Source organism: Dermacentor variabilis, chromosome 1 (genome assembly GCF_050947875.1).
Source record: "Dermacentor variabilis isolate Ectoservices chromosome 1, ASM5094787v1, whole genome shotgun sequence".
In the NCBI taxonomy this organism is placed as follows: Eukaryota; Metazoa; Arthropoda; class Arachnida; order Ixodida; family Ixodidae; genus Dermacentor; species Dermacentor variabilis.
Genome location: NC_134568.1, coordinates 9,132,357 through 9,149,834, shown reverse-complemented (window position 1 = coordinate 9,149,834; position 17,478 = coordinate 9,132,357). Strand labels below are relative to the sequence as shown.

Below are 17,478 nucleotides of genomic sequence, written 5' to 3'. Positions count from 1 at the left end.
CGGCAATGGCAATAACGAAAATGCAATTATGTAGCACATCAAGCAGTGTTGTGTTATGAAGTTAATACAACTGCAGTCAGCACCGTTGAATTCTAGGGAGAAAAGAAGCCGTAACGTTATGAGAGGACCAACGAAATCGTTATAGTGGTTTCAAATATAGTTGCTTGCTGTAAAAATACTTTACTTAAAGATTTACTTGACTTTAATGTCGTCGTTCATGGTCAACTTGTGCTATTTCCAATAATAATAATAATAATAATAATAATAATAATAATAATAATAATAATAATAATAATAATAATAATAATAATAATAATAATAATGCAAGACCACGCACTTTTTTTAAACGCTAGAAGTTCTTTTCGATTACGCGTCTTCTAATGGAAGATTGCTTTATCTGTCGGGCGATGTGAATATATATATATATATGAAATACCTATCGAAGCCGGGAAAGGAACTTGTGGTCTTAATTGATGCCTATGGGTTTTTCAACGTTATCGAAGCCCCGACGCGCATAACGTGCTCCACGGCAACGTGTATCGACGTTATCATGACAAATGCAGATAAGTCTAACGTAGATGCACGGACCGTCGCCTGTGACATCAGTCATCACCTCCCAATCTTCGCTTTCGTTAACAACGCTAGACCAGATAGCGCTCGTAGACCACATGATTTCAAGTATCGCCGCATTGATCTGAACACCTTGAGCAACTCTCGGAACGCGAGGTCCGACACTGACTGGGAATACGTCTTATCAATAAATGATCCTGACACAGATTAAGATGCTTTTCTATCCAAACTGAAGGCTATTTACGACACTTCCTTTCCTCTGAGGCACGCAAGAAAATGCAAAAAAAAACCATGGATAACGGCAGAACTAATCCGTCAAATTAAATTAAAAGACAAGTTATTACGCAGTTCATTAAATCTCCAGACCCTCCAAAATTAGACGCATATAAAAATACCGTAATCAGTTAAACCGAAAACTGAAGAAGTCGAAATTGGAATACTTTAGCAATCTTTTCGAGCCCGTTTCGAGACACAGTGCCCGAGAGCAATGGGGCCAACTAAATCGCTTCTTTCCGGTCACGCCGTCCTATTGCTTCCATTGAAGAAGAAGGCGAAGTTCTGTGCGGAAAGGAACTTTCCAACGAGTTTAATAGCTTTTAATTAATGTTACAAAATCGCTGTGTGTCGCACCAGGTGTCCCTGTCGGTTGTGCCTGTGCGGCACGAAGCGTTCACGAAACCTTATTTATGTTTCCAACTACTGAATCAGAAATAATATTAGTGTTTTCCAACCTCCGGTCGAGTAAATATAAGGATAAAGACGGTTTTTAAATCCAACCATTTTAATTTGTAATAGACTTATTAGCCCCGACACTAGTATACATTTATTACCTTTGTTTGGGTACCGGCGTCTTCCCAAAAGAAATGCAAATCGCAAAGGTTGTTGTCACACATAAAAGTGGTTCTGTTTCGGACTTTTCCAATTACAGACCAATATTGATTCTTCCAGTACTGTCTGAAGCATTAGAAAACATTATTTATTGCCAGTTGACTAACTTTCTAAGTAAGCATTCTGTTCTTTCTGACTACCAGTTTGGATTTAGAAAACAGAGATCGACTGAGATGACATTGACTAAACAAAAACGCCTTTGAAGAAAAGCTTCTTGTTCTCGGGATATATATAGACTTATCCAAAGCATTTGATTTGACTGACCACTTTCTATTATCTCAGAAACTCAGTCACTATGGCATTAGGGGCATGAGTCGTGCTTTAATAGTCTTACCTAAAGTACCGTAAACAAATGGTGTGTTTAAATGAAACTCTTATCAGATTTTGAGCCAATCTTATCTGGTGTACCACAGGGAAGCATTTTAGGGCCGTTGTAGGGACTCAGTAGTGCTATCCGTGCGGATTCTCCGAGATAGCACAAGGCTCGGTATGATATACCACCTGGACCCGGAGATGATGAGCGCCTGCAGAGAGCTAGTGCCGCCTCGAGCTCCTCCATTGAAAAAGGAAGATCCATGCGGCAATCACGGGAATGGGGGACGTCATCTCGGGCTGGAGGATCTGGACGTGTCGCTTGGTCTGCCATCCGCGCTCAAAAGTCTTCTGCGACATCGATGTCTTGCCGCCCTTGGAAAAGCGCGAGCGCCTTGAATGGAAAACGCTGTTCCGGAAGGCAACGCAGACCTTGCACCGTTTTCCAAATGTGAGACAGCGGCTTGCGGGGGTCCTGACGAATGTTCCTGACGAATGGAAAGTGAGCCGAGTGGTGCCAATCTTGAAGCAGGGCAAATCCCCGCTAGAGCTAACCTCTAACCGCCCAATAGCGTTGGCCAGCTGTGTAGGAAAGATAATGGAACGGATGATCCTTGGCCGCCTGCAATGGTACCTTGAATACTACAAGATTTATTCGAATTCCATGGCTGGTTTCCGACGTGACCGCTCTTCCATCGAAAATGTAGTTGATCTCGTTTGGTATGTCCATCACGAAAGGTCCCGTAAACGTTTATCTGCAGCTTTATTTTTAGATGTGAAAGGGGCATACGATAACGTATTACATGAGGCGATTCTCGACGTTCTTGTGACGGTTGGCCTAGATGGTCGAGTATTTTTGTGGATTGCAAGTTACCTATCTGCAAGGTCATTCTATGTGTTAACTGACGATGGCCCCACTACGCGACGCTATACCAGCAGGGGCGTTCCTCAAGGCTGTGCTCTCAGCCCGACGCTATTCAACCTCGCTCTTATTGGACATGCTGAACACTTGCCAACTACCACCAAAATTTCAATATAAGCAGACAACATCTGTGTCTGGACTTCGGCAGTCACACGTCCTCAGATACGTGCACGGCTTCAAAGAGCGGCTACTTTGACAGCGAGCTACTTGTCTGAACAAGGTCTGAGCATATCGCCAGAAAAATGCGCCCTAGTGGCATTTACTCGCAAACCAATGACGCCTTATGTCATCTCAAGCAATGGGCGGACCATTCCCTATGTCAGAACCCACAGATTTATTGGCGTAATTATCGACGGAGACTTGAGTTGGAGCCCGCACGTGGCCTACATGAAACGGCGCCTGACAGCAGCTTCCCAGTTGTTTATATACTTGACAGGAAAGACGTGGGGGATGTCAGTAGACGCAATGCTGAGACTCTACAGAGCTCTTTTTCTCGGTTTCTTTAAGATACAGTCTACCTGTACTGAACAACACCTGCAAGACAAATATTCGTGCTCTGCAGGCAGCACAAGCTCAAGCACTCAGAGTTTGTCTTGGTTTGCCCAGATGAACGTCAACTGAGGCAACTATTGCGATTGTTCGGGACCATCCAATGCAAACTCACATCACGGTGGAAGCCCTGAGAACGCATATCAGACATTTTGCACGTGCCCCCTATCACCACCTTGCAACACTACCTTCAGACAGGCACCAAGCATCATTCTCTAAAACTATCGTCAAGCACAACGACAAACTTCCCTCGGGCCTCACCGCTGCATCTAAACCATCGATACCCCCTTGGTGCCTTGTCAGCCCCACAGTCCATCTCAGCGTACCAGGAATCGGGAAAAAGTCTGATTTGTCGTCGCCTGTGCTGAAACAACTGTCTCTGCTTCTTCTGCACGAGAGGTACGCGGACAATGCACATATGTATACTGATGGTTCCACAAACATCCAGTGTTCGTCCGGTGCTGTGGTCGTCCTAGCAAGAGGTATTACCATCAGCTTTAGGACTGACCACCCAACGACATCTACATCTGCGGAACTAGCTGCTCTTCGCGCTGCACTTTGTTTCGTCAATCGGGAACCACCTCGACAATGGTCAATTTTCAGTTACTTAAAGCCAGCCCTACAATCTGTGCTATCAGTTCTGCGTCGCGGGCCATTCGAACAGCTCGTGCTCGATATTAGATGCCTACTCCATACATCACATGAGAAAGGACATCACGTGACGTTTCAGTGGCTGCCAAGTCACTGCGGCGTCATAGGAAATGAAGACGCCGATAAAGCCGCTCGGACAGCTCTTGAAGACACACAGGAAGAGGCCATACCACTTTCACGGTCCGACGCAGCCAGCAGACTTCAAGTGCTTGCACGGAAGATCACGCTCTCTCTATGGTGCACACCAAGCAGCCAGACCAACCGCAGCAATCATCAACACGACCTGCCCTCATTGATGCATCTCTGTATGCCAACTCGACTCCGCCGAAGTGAGGCCACCCTACTTTATCGCTTAAGGCTAGGGGTGGCCTTCACGAAATCCTAACTGTTAACTGTGTAACTGTTAAGAATGCATTGTAGGGGACTTAAATGAATTCTATTTATCTGTATTTTTGTCTACGTTGGCGTTAGAATTGTGCAATGGGAATTGCCGAAGAAATTGTGGAATTGCGTTAATTGGGTAAAATCATGACAATGTAACAGAGTACGTGTAAAATTAGAATTAAGCAATAGATTGCGGGTATTGTGATTTTGAATTCTGTTTCTATGTATACTTTGCAAACTGTCGCATTGCCTTTGTTTTTCACCACACTGCTGCTCTGTGGGGCGTAGGGGGTCAAAACCGTCAAGAGATCGGTCATTTTTAACCACCACGATTTCTAATCGCCAGGATGGTTCACCGGATACAGTGCTCTGCTGCCGAGCGCGAGGTTGCGGGTTCGTTTTCTGGCCGCGGCGACCGCATTCAGATTGGGTGGTCTTCGAAAAACACCAGGTGAACACCAAAGAACACCAGGTGAACGAAACTAATTCGGAGCTTCCCACCACTGCATCTGTCCGAGACCCTGCTTTGCTCCTGCACGTTAAGCGATACCAGTGGTATCAAGGCCTTCGCGGTTTCCCACCTAGCCGTTCGAAGGTGTGACTTGGCGGCGACTGTGCTCCAGTCCATTTTCTCGGGTGGTCTACGGATGTAGCCCTACGGTAATGTTAGCCAGCGCCACTCGCGGCCATAGCGGATGATGCGGAAATTCTTTTCAGCCGCAGACGTCACGTAGTGCATCATCTTTTGGGAGCAACTGACCAATAAAGGCCATCGCGGTGCAATGGAAAAAATAATAATTAAGTTGTGAGTCATTGTGTGCCAAAACCAGGATCTCATTATGAGATTTGTTTATATCCAATCGGCTTCCTTAGCGCGAACCTAAACCGAAGCACACGTGCATTTCTTTTTTTTTTTTTTGCATTTCGACCCCAATCGAAATGCGGGGCCGCTGCGGTCACGACTGAAACTACGACTGGAGCTAGAACCCCATGGCCACTGAGCTGTCGCAAGGAATGGCGAGAAGAACAACGGGAAACGAAGGTCTCGATTTGTTGTTAATTACAACGCCCTGTAGCCAACACCCAATGAAGCCAAAGAAAGCATCCAGGAAGTTAATATGTTTTTACGTATTAATAATTTTAATATGTAATTAAATATGTAATACGTAATATGTTTAATATGTCGAAAAATAATACGGAAAAGTAAAAATGAAGCTAAAGACATGTTGCCCATCCGCTTCCACGGCCAGGAAAGGCGTTACGCTAAAATTACTAATACGCCTTATCGAATTGACGAGCCACATCTGCCACCGTACAGCACAACCCGTGACATGATGGAATTGGGAGTTCAGTCCCCATATTTTTGCGTGCAGTGTTTCACTAATGCGGACCATTCTTCATAAGAAGTTTTCCCGGCGTTTGCTGACCGTGTCTTGGCGATGACTCGCAAACAGAAAATGAAAGAATTCACTTGTCCAAAGCTGGCAAATGTACCTCGGACTCCTGATAAGTACCCAGTACAGCAGCCTCACGATCTACCCATTCGGCCACAATATTTCTTTTTTTCATGCGAGGTATATATTGCTGCGAGTGTAACATCGTATTCGAATATGGCACAGTTAAAATGCAATACATAATATTTTAATGACTTTAGACAGACCCGAAATACATATTTATAAATATAACAACGCATAATTTAAACAGTCATTGTCGCCCCTTAAACGGAGGCAACAGCAGACAGGATATAAATAAAGGGCAGCAGTTCGGTCTTTAACTGTGTTTAGTCGTACATATCCTTTACGTGAACAATCATTCGACCAAACTCTATACTCTAGAAGAAACAATGGGCTCAGCATTTCGGCCATACATTCGTCTGCTCCATGAAGTGTGTAGTCCAATCGTGAAGAATGTACTAACGGGCACGCCATCTTGAACGGCGGCGCAATCACATATCGAACTGTTGGCGGTAGCGTGACAGAAGTGTGCGTGAGATCTTAGCCTAATGCTTTGACTTAAATCTACAAGTTGGCCAGAATCGCACCCATACCCGCCGTGGTTGCTTAGTGGCTATTGCGTTGGGCTGCTATGCACGAGGTTGCGGGATCGAATCCCGGCCACGGCGGCCGCGTTTCGATGGGGGCGAAATGCCAAAACACCCGTGTACTGAGATTTAGGTGCACGTTAAGGAAGCCCAGGTGGTCGAAATTTCCGTATTCCCTCACTACGGCGTGCCTCATAATCAGAAAGTGGTTTTGGCACGTAAAATCCCATAATTTAATTTCTTAATCGCACCCATGCTTCACTCGTACCAACGATTGGTGAGTGCATCACGTCGCGTATATAGCGTGTGCGTGCGCGTGCGCTGTTCCCATCATGGATCAATGACGCAAGACAGAAACGGGTCACATGATAGCGAACCTTACACCGCTTTCTTTCGCGTCGCACTTATCTCAGCTCCCGTGCACCTGCCCCCGCCATTCTTCCGTCGACAAACTTCAAGCATCGTCTTCGTCCCGTGACATCACTGCAGCGACGTCGGTCGGCCAGTTTTAAGAAGAAGAATTTATTTATTCACTCGCAAAATAAAATCATAGTAACAAGATATACAGAAGGAGGTCCCAAAGCTCAAGGCTGTAGGGGGACCTCCTATTCTAATTAGAAAGATCAAAACAAGTTAGGTTACAGCAAACGCACCAAAGGAACCGAAACATTATTTGATAGTACACAGAATTGAGTTTTGAACAAATAAAAGTAACAAAATAATTCAGGTTAATGCAAATACAGCAAAGAGGTAGAATTGTTAACATGTATTAGTGCAAGAAAACAAGTAAACTAAAAACATGGCATAACGCTGTACAGAATTACATCATGTACTGAATTGAAAACAAAACAAAACATGGGAAGTGAAATGTAGCCCAGAGGCAGTGTTCCAGCAATAACTGACACAAGGAAACAAGTGGACAGATATTATGAAATATTGGTGAAATGGTGAAATGTGGTGAAATGTGAAATGTTAAAGAGATATAGCAGTTTACCCATAATGAAGCAATCGGAACATGTTCAATTACATTACAGCATTCACAACTTAAGTAAATATGTAAATAAATGCTTTTTAAAGCTGCCTATACTAGGAGACAGCTTTATGTCCGTTGGAATACAGTTCCAGTAAGACATCGCTGTGAACGAAGAAGTGAATTTGCCAAAATTAGTTCTGATTTTAGGTAATAAGAAGTTGTTAGCTAATGCAAATCGAGTATTATTATGATTAGCAAGTTGTTCAGTGTTAAAGATTGTTTGGGGAATGTTTGAGTGAAGGGAATTATATAAAAGGATTGCCATGTTTAATTGAAATAGTTTATGAATTGTGAGAATGCGATGCTCTTGCAAAAGAGCAGATGCACTACATAGGGGTGACTGGAAAGTAATAATGCGGATGGCCTGGTTCTGGACGTATTGTAAAGGAACAAGGTGAGAGCTATATGTGTTGCCCCAAGTCGCAATGCAATAGGTGAAGTGACTGTGAATGAATGCATGATAAAGAGAAAGCAAGGTTGGTAGTCTAAAGTATGTATGGACGTGCTTTTATAAGAATCCGGATACCATATCCAATTTTTTGCTTTAGGTGTGAAATATGAGTAGTGTTGGAATCGAGGACAACCCCCAAAAAACGACAATGACTAGAAGGTTTGATGGGATAACTATCGATAGCTATGGTCGGAATATTTATTACTTTCTTTTGAGTGCGGTGAAATAGCATGAAGACTGTTTTACTAGGGTTAATTTCTAAGGAATTGTGACGACACCAGCGAATAATGTTTTCCAAATCGGTATTGAGCTTAGAAATTAGGCTATTAATATCGATGTCAGCAGTTAGAATCGTAGTGTCGTCCGCATAGAGATAAGGTTCACAATGTGAAAGATGGGCAGTTAAGTCATTAATGTAGATAGTGAAGAGTAATGGACCTAGTATAGACCCCTGAGGAACTCCCCTATCAATTAATTTGAAGTTAGAAAGGTGATTAGAAATGCTAACAGCCTGTTGTCTATTAGTTAAATAATCGCGAACAAAGCCAGCGCCGGTCCCACAACACCGATTGCGTTTAATTTAGTAATTCAAATATTATGAAGAATTGAATCAAACGCTTTGGTGAGGTCAATAAACACTGCTCCTGCATATTTACCTTCGTCAATGTGGTGTTTATTTCGATCAGTGAATGAAAGAAGCGCAAGATTAGTAGAGTAACCTGCACGAAAACCAAACTGCGTGGTGCAAAGAATGTCAAATTTTGTTAGATACTTAGTTAGACGCTTTTCAAAACATTTCTCTATAATTTTGCTGAACACGGGTAATATAGCAATAGGGCGATAGTTAGAAATCAACCCTCTATCACCTTTTTTAAATACAGGGACTATTTTGGCTTTCTTAAGTTTAGATGGAAATACATCGCATTTAAATAAAAGGTTAATTACATAAGAAAATGGGTCAGCAACAATATAAGCAACATATTTTAGGTGCACTGGTTGTATTTCATGAAGACCTGCACTTGTTAGCTTTAGTTGTTGTATGACATTGTATATTTCATCCGGAATGGTAGGATATTAAAAAAAAAGATTGTGGTTGTCTCTGGGGTGTTGTTATAGGACTGGTAGGAAGGGGCTTATTATCATCGGAAAAGAAATTATTAAATTCATTTGCGATGTCTGATGGATTTCGATACGTACCACTAGAGCTTGAAATCTCACTTATTGGTGAGTCTTTTAAGTTTCTGTTCAAAAAAGAGTTTATGAGCTTCCACTGTTTAGCGATACCTTCAGCTTCATTAATTTTAATTTCATAATACTTCTTTTTGGCATCTTTCAACAATTTGTTTAAGACATTTTTATAGCAAGCATATTGCTTCTGCAATTTGAAGTTAAATGGGCGACGTTTAATTTTCTTGTACATATTCTCTTTCTTGCGCATGCACACTAGCAAAGCATCTGTGAGCCACGGGTTGTGGGGTGCTGGATACTTCTTGTTACATCGAACAAAAGTGGTTGCATCATGTACACATTGCTGTATTACAGATGAAAAGCGTACAAAAGCTAGCTCAGCGTTTGATTCAGATTTTATCGTCGACCAGTCAAAAGAAGAGATGGAATCTATGAATTGAACTTTGTTAAACAAGGACTTTTGGAAAGAACGCTCAGCACGTGGTGAGGCATGAGACAAGCGACAAAAGATGGGATAGTGGTCTGTAATGTCGAGTGCTGGCCTCTGGCAGCCTAGACCGGCAATTGCTCCGTCTATTCGTATCTATCCCTGTTCAGAAATCGGCTACCACATTTCAGTGTCGCGGAGATATTCGAATAGGAGGCGTGAGATCCCCTTACGAGCTATTCTCGGCTCCATTGGGGAACATTATCTGTTCCACACGCGCAAGTTTGGAAATCCTCTTGTTTGTAGGTAGTCAAGTAGTGTCTTGCTTTCGATACTGAAGCTCCTCAGAGACTCCATTCGCATAAACTGCTCTTGCTAACATTACATGACATCCAAGTTGTCAGCTGTGCGATGCATAAACATAAAGCTTTGTAAGAGATTAATTTTGCATTGGATGACAATAAACACACCTATGCGCGTACCATTTAGTTTTATAGCAATAAATTAAGCACTTCACGCGATGGCTTCGCTTCACACAAAGCTTAGCTTGACATTATAGCGTCCAGCATGTCCGTTGTATACTATGTCTCATTTTATAGTTCCTTTCGTCTGATCTCCCGCTTAAAAATAATTATGTCATTAACACATGACTACATCTCAGAGGGGGTCTCTAATTTCACTGAACGTTGACGGCTTCCACTTGCGGTCTGTTCAGGTAACGGGCCCCTAATTTCCCCTGCTATACATCTGTGAGTAATGGGTAAAAATATCCGCCCAAGCCTGCTCACCTCACTTAGATCAGCTGTACAGCGACGCGGCATGCTTTCCCCTCGCATACCCTTCATGTAAGTGCGAAGCCTGCTCTACAACACTGGCCAGTACGGCGTGAAACCACAAAGTGGTCTTCGTACAAGCTTGCAATCCTCCCCGTGTGTCCACCGAGTAACCCTGTACGCATTATGCAACCCAGTGTGCATGACTAAGCGTATCGTGTGTGCAATAAATCGACAGTTTAAGAACGACATCGCGACTGCAAAGGATGTAATTAGCAACCGGCCAAACAACGACCTAGGAATGCCTAACTTGGCGCAAGAAAATCTCGAATTTGATTCAAAGAAATGTTCTTTCGCACGAAATTCAGCGGTTGGTGCAGCCTAACCGTCTGCAACTGTTTTTCTCTTTGATTTCTCTAGATTGATTCAATTTATGGCTTTAACCTTCTGAGTCAACACACAAGCTATATGGTACGGCGTAATGGGGCCTTCGTCCGGATCAATTTCGATCACTTACAGCTCTAGATCTTGTATACATAAGTCTGAATACGTAAGTTTTTTTTTCACATTTCACTCCAATCAAAATGCGGATGGTGTGAAATAAACGCACTACCTCGTAACCACTCAAACAACACGGCGTGCCGAAATGAATATTAGATGAACGCGCGTTACATGACAGTGTGGTGAGTGCTGATGCAGGATTTATACTGAAGCGCCTGCGTCTTTTCGGTTTTACGTGTGGCATAGCTTCGTAAATAAATAAATAAATAAATAAATAAATAAATAAATAAATAAATAAATAAATAACAATGCCTGCTCATTTTGGCATATGAGCAAAATGAAAATAAAGAATGAAATAAAAACTTTTACGTACCAATTGAGCGCAAGAGCGTGCAATATCAGCTGTGTGCTAGACAGTTGTGCTACGTTTGTACTGTCAACAGGGCAATAAATCTCAGATTACAGAAGGAAAACCTTGCGGGAATAAATCCTAATACGTTGTGGCACAGAGTGATGCATATTACTTAAATTAATTAAGCTATACAGTGTTTTCGCAATGGAAAAACGAGGATTTGCATGCAAGAAGTAAACCAGAGCGGTGATATACTTGTGTATAGGGTAAAATGATGCGAGCTGATTTGCTACTTTATCTTCATTGCAGAGCTCTTCGCCGCGGGTCTTGCGAACAAATCGTGTTGGAGATAAGAGAAACGTACTGTCATATGATCGCGAAAGGACACGATGTCGTGTTTCAGTGGGTGCCGTGTCATTGCGGTATCTCCGGCAGCGACCTCGCCGACAAGCATGCTAGGAAAGTCCACGAAGGAACAAAGATTGTTTCTGTGCCTTTATCGAGGAATGGAGCAGCCCATTACTTAAGCAAGTTAGCGAGCTGTGTGACATCGGAGATGTGGCGTACACCTAATTCTCCCAGCATCGATTGCATTCTCTCGACCCATCTATGAAACTGCGACTGTTAACTGGGCTTCCGCGAAGTGGGGAATCAATGCTGTGCAGCTTACGCCTAGGCGTTGCATTCACCAACGCATATACATGTTTGATTGGAATGGCTGATAGCGTCGAGTGCAATGCCTGCGGTGTCTAGGAGACTATAGAACACCTACCGTGCTACTGCCCACCTTTGAAAAATCAAGGACATCCCTTCTGCACAGCCTTAAATCAGGTGGATAGGGAACGATTCGCCTTGATCAAGATCTTGGGACCGTGGCCTCGCATATCGCAGCTACAAAAGGCCACAAGGGCACTGCTGCAATGTTTGAAAGCCACCGGATTGAGTGACCGTCGGTGATAGACTGAGTGCACACCGCCAGAGATAACATAAAACTGTTGCTACGTGACCGATATCCACAGCGGACTTTCTCTTCGTAATCTTTCCCTCCGTTTTCCCATCGCCCAGTGTAGGGGAGCCAACCGGGCTCTGTCCCGGTTTTCCTCACTACCTTTTATTTATTTATAGAGGAATGCTGCTTTTTGTTACTTGTTCAAGGTTCGATGCAAATGTGGCATTTGGCGAGTGGGTGATTTGACACCAATGTTAAATTTTTAGGGAGCATGAAATGCGACCGCCGTTTAGAAAGTACCAAGTAAAACAGAGATTGTGTGGCCGAGTAAGACCCAGCTGTGTGACATTTCACTCTGTTTTCAGTAGAAGTCGGAAAATTCTGTGGCCCGTCGCGGTTGCTCAGTGACTGTGGTGTTTGGCTGCAAAGCACAAGGTCGCGGGATCGAATCCCGGGCCCGACGGCCGCATTTCGATGGGGGCGAAACGCAAGAACACCCGTGTACAGTCTTGGTTAAAAAACTTGAACCCTCTGTAAACGGCCTGAGAGTAGCTGCGCTACGCTATCGCGGCGTTGCCACCGTCGGCGCGCGCCGCTGCTCGCTTGCGCCGAGGAAGAAGAGGGCGAGGGAAGCGTGTCTCTTACTCTCAAGCGTCGTTTGATAACAGCGCTCGTGAAAAGCTAGTGCGACGAGTGCGGCGCGAACGCGGCGGTGGCGAAACGGAAGCCACACGACAGGCTAGAATACCGTTTGCAGGGTGTGCTGGATGAGCGGGCGGGGGCCTCTGGCGACCGCTGTCAAACGCGATACGCTCAAATTTCGCAATTCCGAGTATCGTAATCAAGAGCAAATGTTTTTTGGGACCAGATTAAAGGAACAACGCTATGAATAGTCCTGCGCATGGTCGAACACGGGCTCCTTGTGAGGATCGTAGCTAAGATCAGATTTAGCAGCTGAATGCTATATTAAATAATGTGCCACAATGGCATCTCTTATTTGTCATCATGAATGTCACAAGTAGCAAATCAATCAAGAAAGCATAAGCTCCGGGGTGGTACCTGCATCTCTTGACGAAATCACAAGGGGGAGCTGCCTTCAACGCATTGAGCATCAATGAGCGTGATTTGGTCTGTGGTTACCTCGAACAATTGCAGCTTGCCCATGTGTTTGACTGCGAACTAGCCAAGGTCTCTGGTTATAAGGACCCTACGTATAACCCATTTTTAAAAACTACCTGTGAAGCCCTTTCTCGTAGAGATGAACGATACCTCAGTTATCTATATCCAAAATACTTCTTCGAGTGAACCCGTGACAGCGACAGCACCGCCGGTGTGTGACGCCTTCGTTGTGCGAGAATCCTATAATCTCGTGGCCGTGGTCTACACGATTCAAACGCGTGATGCTCAATGCAAACGGGATGAACTTGCACTGGCCTCACGTGTGCTTGAAAGTGGGATCTAACGACACTGAGGCAGTGGGCACGAAGATATCAAAAAGGCTACAGGCAGTGGGCACTTTCCGTAATGCCGCGAGAATGGGTCGAACTCAATCGGCTACTCAGGCAGGGCAAACGTCTTCTAGTCCTGAAAAGTTTATTTAAAGGTTTATTTAAGGAACTTCAACGCCAAACGCAATCGTGTGGTCGTTCCTTAGTGGAGAACTGCGGTATTTCAAATATTGTAACGCCGGTTACAGGCCCTTTCCGAAGGGAGCCTGTGTTATTAAAATTACTGCGTCTCGCCTTTTCTAAACGAACGATGAGTAAATTGCCCGCATATTACATAAAAACCTGGAACAACGCTAAACAGTACTGAGAGATGTTAGTTCATATGTTATATTTTGTTTACATTGCACTCAGAACCACATTCAAAATGTGTATCTAGAAACATAATGCGAAGGCTCTCGCCTTTGAATGCGTAGGATAAAATTGTAATAGGAAATTTCAATTATTAGGAGAATTTTTATGGTATAATGCTCCACGTGGAATCTGGGCAGCTTTGCCCAGGCGAGCGGATTTACTCGCACGAAGCGCCGTAGCACAGCGGCCGCAAGACGACCTCGAAGCTGGCAGGACGAAGGACGCACTAGTTTTTCACGAGCGCTGTCATCATAGGATGCTTGAGAGACATGCTTCGCTCGCCCTCTTTATCCTCGGCGCCAGCGCCGCGATAGCCGGGCGCAGCCGCTCCCCTGCCGTTCACAGCGGGTTCAAGTTTTTTGACCAAGACTGTACATAGATTTAGGTGCACATTACAGAACCCCAGTTGATCTAAATCACTGCGGCGTGCCTCATAACCAAAAAGTGGTTTTGGCACGTAAATCCCTGTAATCTAAAATTCTGTGCTTTTCTTGCAAATATATGACCTTAGATGACGGCATATATTACCAGGTTGCTTCTGCCAGACTGTTTCGTTACCAGAAAATCGGCAAATTCCTCACCGCGAAGCACCGCTACCGTTGAAGCGAGCTTAAAATTCGCGCATCTGACCCCCTAATTACATAATGCAGTGACGATGCTCCCACCACCAGGTTAATATCGCGGCTAATAGCGTCGACACATGACCTCTGAGAGTGCAACGGTGCACCTTTAAGGTGCGTGGTTGCGATCCCCGAGGCCACATTCGGCATTAACAAATCACGCATTAGTACAGCACTACACGCTGATACGGCACTGCAATCAATCAATCAATCAATCAATCAATCAATCAATCAATCAATCAATCAATCAATCAATCAATCAATCAATCAATCAATCAATCAATCAATCAATCAATCAATGTATATTAAACTGTATTAGTGTTAGTACTAAGTATTCAGAACAACGCGCCAAAACACATTAACCGATCATAAAATTGTGTAGAGGCCATAGAAAGCAGATACAAGTGACGTCGCATAAAAGACACGCAGCCATGCGCAGAATGTTTTCCATTCACCCAGATGAATAGTCTTGCTGCGCACTATAACGTCTAAAAATATAACAGAGCGGCACGTTTTCTGATTGTTATTCCTTCCTCAGTTAGAGTTCACTATAAACAAGTATCGATGTTTCCTGCGTTATTTTTCTGCCTGTCGTTTCCATTCCATTGCAATTTCTGTGTTTATGCTTCCAATACCTATTCATCCCATTCTTCTTTTATTCTTTAGTTACGCCTTTCACCCTCTAACGACAACAGGAGTGTGTTTTTTATGCATTACCATCCACATACCTTACACCGCGTGTTAGTCGACAACATGCAGCACGCTGTTTTTAATGTCTTCGTCATCATCATCAGTATGCCGTTAGAATGAACTTTCGCGCGCTTGACGTCAGCCGGTGTCTCTGCGTACTCGCCATGGTGTCAGGTGTTTTATGGGATACATTGAAGAGGCCTGGTCTCTGCATTCCGTGAACGCAGAGCGTCGTTGTGGTATGCGCGTGTTATAAAAAAATACTTTGTTTTGACGCTGCGTGTCTCACGTGAAAAAAAAAAAGAAATTGTCACAATACAGCAAGCGTGTGGAACACAATCTATGAGCCGCTGTTCAGAGAAAAAGAAATCGCAACTTCAGCTCGTAGGATGACTGTATTAAATATATTTGGTTAGGAGCTCGGCGATATACACCAAGAGTGCTCGTGAAAAATGAGAAAAAAAGAAAGAAAGAAAGAAATGGAAAAGAACATTAGCACTTGGTAATAAAAAAAGCCTGGTCTTGGCATTCCGTGAACGCAGAGCGTTGTGGTGTTAGCGAACTTATTTTTAACGCTGCTTTTATCATGTGAATAAAATTCTTGTTCTTTTCTTTTTTCGGAATACAGCAAGCGTGCAGAACGCGAACTCTCAAAGAGTGACAATATGCATTGTTGTACAACTCAGCTTGGGCGAGGTATGAACTGCCGTTCCGAAATAAGGAAATCGCAACTTAGCTCTCAGGGCGACTGTCTCAAACATCTTTGGTTAGCAATGCGACAACCTACATCAAGAGTGCTCGTAAAAAAAAAAGAAAAAAAAAAGCGCTACCTAAACAAAATAACTCATTGTCGCCCCCGGGAGGGCTCGAACCTCCAACCTTTCGGTTAACAGCCGAACGCGCTAGCCGATTGCGCCACGGAGGCAGACGTTCAAGCTGGGATATAAATAATAGTCCAACAAAAAGCCATGCTGACATTTTGCGAGCGAGGCGCGCTTTATTTTTTGCAGCTGCGCATTCGTTCTGTTGTTCACTCTCCAACGTGATATTTCCGCACTCTCCACCCTCGATAAGCATTGGGCGCGGGAGCAGACCTAGAGGAAACTCCCCGGGGGGGGGGGGGGCAAGGACGTCAAGGGGGGATGCGATAGGGGGGGGGGATGGGAGTACCGAGTCCTCACCTCTCTGGATCTGTAGGATGCATACCGTGATGACAGCTAGAGCGAACGCCTACCGATATGACATGGGATGTGACGATACTCTTGTTCTTCGAACGACCTTTGTCAACGGCGCGAACAAATTTATTCTTCCATGTTCGCGGTCGCTTTCACCGAGACCGTAGTCACTTAGCACGATAAAAGAGATATAATCCAGGGAAAAGAAAAAAATCGCTACGAAATAACATGCCCTTGGATAAGGTGCCGTAGCATCTGCTTCCTATCACCGCCGAAGGAAACGTCGCGTGTGTACGCCAAAGCTTCAGACATGTACAGTACGCGCCACCGTTAAATGGAACACCTCATTCGAACGGAACTTTACATTCCTTAAACTTTTTGGGAAACAAAAAGCTGAAAACCTGAATCCCCATAGGAATATTCGCGGGTGAAAAGCTATCCTGCAGGATTTAGTGCGAAATGTGATCGCCAATCGGCGCCGGAGTATACTAGTAAAGTGTTTTTTTCTTTTAAAGCGGCATAGAGCTGTGCAAGTTGCTCACAAAACGCAATTAGGATACGTTGTTGACAACCGGGCAAATAAATCAACTATAAGCTGTATATAGTGAAAACTCCAGTTCGAAGAGTATTTGAGTAGAAAACTGCAGAAATAAAGAACTCGCTACTTGCAAGTTACTAACAAGTGACATATTTGTAAATGACAATCAGAATGGCAAGCATCACCGAAATTACATATTGCCCTTCAAAAAAATGTTTTTCGAAATTCAAATAGCATGTATTATAGCTAGGGGTGGGTGGCGATTCCGATTTTTCGATAAAATCCGAAACACATTCGCCAGAAAGAAAGAGGAAAGACATCATGGTTGGGATTTATTTGAAAGACAACGAATTGCGGGCCCTGAATTGTGGTCATGTGACCGTGCGCTATGTACATTAGTGGAAAAAAGCACGACACGCTGAAGGCGTGCGCTGTGATAACAAGGTCGTCGCCCTAGTTTCCCATCAACTCAGGTTTCTGGATGTTAAGGGAACATATGAAAACGTAACACACGTAGCGATCTTCAGCACGTTAGAGGCAGTAGGACTTGGCGGCTTGACCTACTTCTGGAATATTAGCTGCCGACAAAGGAGATCATTTTTCAC

The 17,478-nt window shown here is 44.0% G+C and overlaps 1 non-coding gene across 1 annotated transcript; it reads right to left on the bottom strand.

Annotated features, from left to right (window-relative positions):
- Nucleotides 1-16,011: 16,011 nt before the first annotated feature.
- TRNAN-GUU (transfer RNA asparagine (anticodon GUU)) lies at nt 16,012-16,085 on the bottom strand. The gene has a single exon. It is a non-coding gene; the product is annotated as a tRNA-Asn (tRNA).
- Nucleotides 16,086-17,478: the final 1,393 nt, after the last annotated feature.